Below are 5,054 nucleotides of genomic sequence, written 5' to 3' on the forward strand. Positions count from 1 at the left end.
TCGGCGGGTCGGTGTGGACTTGTTGGGCCGAAGGGCCTGTTTCCACACTGTAAGTAATCTATTATGATCTCTATGTCACAGAGTCATAGAGATGTGCAGCATGGAAACAGACCCTTTGGTCTATCCCGTTCTTGCCGACCAGATATCCCAACCCAATCTGGTTGCACCCGGCCCATATCCCTCCAAACCCTTCCTATTCATATAACCATCCAAATGCCTCTTAAATGTTGCAATTGTACAAGTCTCCACCGCTTCTTCTGGCAGCTCATTCCACACACGCACCACCCTCTGCGTGAAAAAGTTGCCCCATAGGTCCCTTTTATATCTTTTCCCTCTCACTCTAAACCTATGCCCTCTAGTTCTGGACTCCCCCACGCCAGGGAAAATACTTTGTCTATTTATCCTGTCCATGCCCCTCATAATTTTATAAACCTCTATAAGGTCACCCCTCGGCCTCCGATGCTCCAGGGAAAACAGTTTGTTCAGCCTCTCCCAATAGCTCAAATCCTCCAACCCTGGAAACATCCTTGTAAACCCTTTCAAGTTTCACAACATCTTTCCGATAGGAAGGAGACCAGAATTGCACACAATATTCCAACAGTGGCCTAACCAATATCCTGTACAGCTACTCTGACCAATGAAAGAAAGTATACCAAATGCCTTCTTCACTATCCTATCTACCTGCGACTCCAAGGTCTCTTTGTTCAGTAACACTCTCTAGGACCTTACCAGTAAGTGTAAAAGTCCTGCTCTGATTTACTTTCCCAAAATGCAGCACCTCACATTTATCTGAATTAAACTCCATCTGCTACTTCTTGGCCCATTGGCCCATCTGATCAAGATCCTGTTGGAATCTGAGGTAACCCTCTTCGCTGTCCACTACACCTCCAATTTTGGTGTCATCTGCAAATTTATTAACTGTACCTCTTATGCTTGCATCCAAATCATTTATGTAAATGACAAAAAGTAGAGGACCCAGCACCGATCCTTGTGGCACTCCACTGGTCACAGGCATCCAGTCTGAAAAACAACCCTCCACTACCACCCTCTGTCTTCCACCTTTAAGCCAGTTCTGTATCCAAATGGCTAGTTCTCCCTTTATTCCATGAGATCTAACCTTGCTAACCAGTTTCTGATGGGGAACCTTGTCGAACACCTTACTGAAGTCCATATAGATCACATCTACCACCCAGACCTCATCAATCTTCTTTGTTACTTCTTCAAAAAACTCAATCATGTTTGTGAGACATGATTTCCCAAGCACAAAGCCATGTTGACTATCCCTAATCAGTCCTTGCCTTTCCACATACATGTACATCCCGTCCCTCAGGATTCCCTCCAACAACTTGCCCACCACCGACGTCAGGCTCACTGGTCTATAGTTCTCTTGCTTGTCCTTACTACCCTTCTTAAACAGTGGCACCACGTTAGCCAACCTCCAATCTTCCGGCACTTCACCTGTGACTATCGATGATACAAATATCTCAGCAAGAGGCCCAGCACTCACTGCACACATACACATACATTTTGTCACACACGCAACCCCCAACCCAGACAGACAGACACACACACACACACAGACAAAGACCCACATGCACATATATTTTGTGGGGTGAATTTGTACTTTCAGGGTTACATTGTACTTTGCTCAAAAACTGCATGCATTTATGTAGAACTCCGTTATCTCACTTTTTAGATTTGAATCAATTTAAACATCATGGCATAGACAGAGAACACGGGGGCCAACACCTTCAAAATATTGTCTAGCTATCACCAATTGTTAACAGCTAACCCGAGAATGCAACTTTTTAAAAAAAGGGTTTTGTGATTTACACATGAAAGAAGTGAAACTATCACTGTATTCTAACAGATGAAAGGCTTAACAGACAACCAATTTTTTAATTTATAATTTCAGTTACATCACACTGTAAATTTTTGCTATAAATTCTGTGTGTTAGGATTGAGCCCTTCACTACCACCAATTAAACCTGTTGGACTATAACCTGGGTGTTGTGTGATTTTTAACTTTGTACACCCCAGTCCAACACTGGCATCTCCAAATCATCAAAAATATACTTCTACAATTATATGTGACACCATTCCTTAAGTGGACAATTCATCCTCCAGGAACTATTCAAATTATTCTGAGCTCCTAGTGACTCGCTTTCTATTTTTTTCCTTTTAATCCCAGAACTGACTTCAACTGTGACAGTTATATTGTAAATTATTTTCCCAACCCAAGCTAGCTAGGTTTTCCGGCTTCCTTTTAATCCACAAAGACTTAGAACACCTCAATTTGGCCTTGAGCTCCCAATCATTTTCTATGTGAACAATAAAGTTAGCACTCCCTTCTGCTTCAGGTGCTGCACTGACTGCTTGGCCCTCAACTGGCTGCAGTTCTGTAAGTTCTGAAGAAATGTCACAGAATCTGCTTTCTTTCCACAGAGGTTGCCAGACCTGCTGTATTTTTCCAGCAATTTCTGATTCTGTCCGTGATATTGGACACAGATTTAAGGTGAGTGGGGAAAGATATAAAAGGGACAACGTTTTCACGCAGAGAGTGATACATGTATGGAATGAGCTGCCAGAGGAAGTGGGAAGGCTAGAATAATTATAGCATTTAAAAGGCATCTGGATAGGTATATGAATAGGGAGGGTTTAGAGGGATATGGGCCAAGTCCTGGAAAATGGGACTAGATTAGGTTGGGATATCGGTCGACATGGATGAGTTGGACCAAAGGGTTTCTCTCAGTGCTGTACATCTCTATTACTCTATGTATTGATTTGTAGGGAAACCTACAAGATGAGATTCTTTTACCATCTTCCTCAAGACACCATGAAGCACACTAGCCTTGGATCTGCGTAGAATTATTCGTTATCTTTAGATTACACTCCCTATAGTATGGAAACAGGCCCTTCTGCCCAACACGTCCACACCGACCCTCCGAAGAGTAATCCACCCAGACCTATTCCTGTATTCACCCCGACAATGGGCAATTTAGCATGGGCAATTTAGCATGACCAATTCACCCAACCTACACATCTTTGGATTGTGGGAGAAACTGGAGGAAACCCACGCAGACACAGGGAGAATGTGCAAACTCCACACAGTTACCCAAGGCAGGAATTGAACTTGGGTCCCTGGTGCTGTGAGGCAGCAGTGTTAACCACTGAGCCACCGTGCCGCCCAGATCCCAACTTGATCCCAACTCACTTTCATCTTAGAAAAGATAGTTTACAGCAAAAGTAATAGGATCATAGAGTCCCGACAGCATGGAGACAGGCCCTTTGGCCCAAACTAGTCCATGCCAACCAAAATGTCCATCCACACTAACCCCATTTCCCTGCACTTGGCTCATATCCCTCTAAACCTTTCCTATCCATGCAGTTGTCCAAAAGCCTTTTAAATGTTGTTAATGCACCCACCTCAACCAGTTCCGGTGGCAGATCATTCCGTATGCATAAAACGCCCCTCAGCTTCTCTTTTATTTTTTTCCCCTCTAACCATAAACCAATGTCCTTTAGTCCTCGATTTCCCAACCCTGGGAAAAAGACTGAGTGAATTCACCCTATCCATGCCTTTCATGACGTTATACAAAGATCTCCCCTAGGTCTCCTATGTTCTAAAGAAAAAAGTCCTAGCTTGTCCAACATGTCCCTGTAACTCAGACCGTTGAGTCCTGGCAAGACCCTTAAATTTCTTCTGCACTCTTTCAATAACATTCTCCACAATTCTCCAATGTTAGCCTCACCAACGTCCTGTAGAATTGCATCATAACTTCCCAACTTCTGACTGATGAAGGCCAGAGTGCCAAAAGCTTTTTCCACTGCTCTGTCTACCTGTGACTCCACTTTCAGAGAACCGTGCACCTGAACTCCAAGGTCCCTCTGTTCCACTATGCTCCATAAGGCCCTACCATTCCACCATGAAACTCCTACCTTGATTTGACTTTCCAAAATGGAAAGCCCCACACTTATTTATATTAAATTGTATTTGCCATTTCTTAACCCACTTTCCCAGCTGATCAAGGTCCTGCTGCAATTTCTGATAACTTTCTTCACTATCCATAGTACCGCCTATTTTAGTGTCATCTGCAAACTTACCAATCACGTCTTGTACCTTCTCATCCAAATCATTGATATAGATAACAAATCGTAATGGGCCTAGCACTGATCCCAGAGGTACTCCACTAGTCACAGGCCTTCAGTCTGACAAGCATCCTTCCACTATTACCCTCTGTTTCCTGCCATCAAGCAACTTTTGTGTCCAATTTGCCAGCTCCCCATGAATTCCATGTGATCGAATCTTCCAGGGCAGCATACCATGTGGAACCTTATCAAAGGCCTTATTGAAATCCATATAGACTATGTCAACTGCCCTGTCTTCATCAATCTTTCTGGTCACTTCATCAAAGAGCTCTAACAAATTTATGAGGCACGATCTCCCACTCAAAGCCATGCTGACTACTCCTAATCAAACCCTGTCTTTCCAAATGCATGTATATCTGATCCCTCAGAATCTTCTCAAGTAACTTACGTAGAAAAATACAGTGCAGTACAGGCCCTTTGGCCCTCGATGTTGCGCCGATCCAAGCCCACCTAACCTACACTATTCCACTATCCTCCATATGACTATCCAATGCCCGTTTAAATGCCGGTAAAGAGGGAGAGTCCACCACTGCTACTGGCAGGGCATTCCATGAACTCACGACTCGCTAAGTAAAATATCTACCCCTAACATCTGTCCTATACCTACCACCCCTTAATTTAAAGCTATGCCCCCTCGTAATAGCTGACTCCATACGTGGAAAAAGGTTCTCACGGTCAACCCTATCTAAACCCCTAGTCATCTTGTACACCTCTATCAAGTCACCCCAAACCTTCTTTTCTCCAATGAAAACAGCCCCAAGTGCCTCAGCCTTTCCTCAAACGATCTTCCTACCATACCAGGCAACATCCTGGTAAACCTCCTCTGCACCCGTTCCTGTGCCTCCACATCCTTCCTATAGTATGGCGACCAAAACTGCACATAATACTCCAGATGCGGCCGCACC

General features: G+C 44.0%; 1 protein-coding gene across 1 annotated transcript in view; it reads right to left on the minus strand.

The window, feature by feature from the left end:
• Nucleotides 1-5,054, minus strand: part of LOC122565256 (actin-like) — a 30,450-nt gene that overhangs the window by 15,326 nt on the left and 10,070 nt on the right. The window lies entirely within an intron of this gene.

Source organism: Chiloscyllium plagiosum, chromosome 31, assembly GCF_004010195.1.
Source record: "Chiloscyllium plagiosum isolate BGI_BamShark_2017 chromosome 31, ASM401019v2, whole genome shotgun sequence".
In the NCBI taxonomy this organism is placed as follows: Eukaryota; Metazoa; Chordata; class Chondrichthyes; order Orectolobiformes; family Hemiscylliidae; genus Chiloscyllium; species Chiloscyllium plagiosum.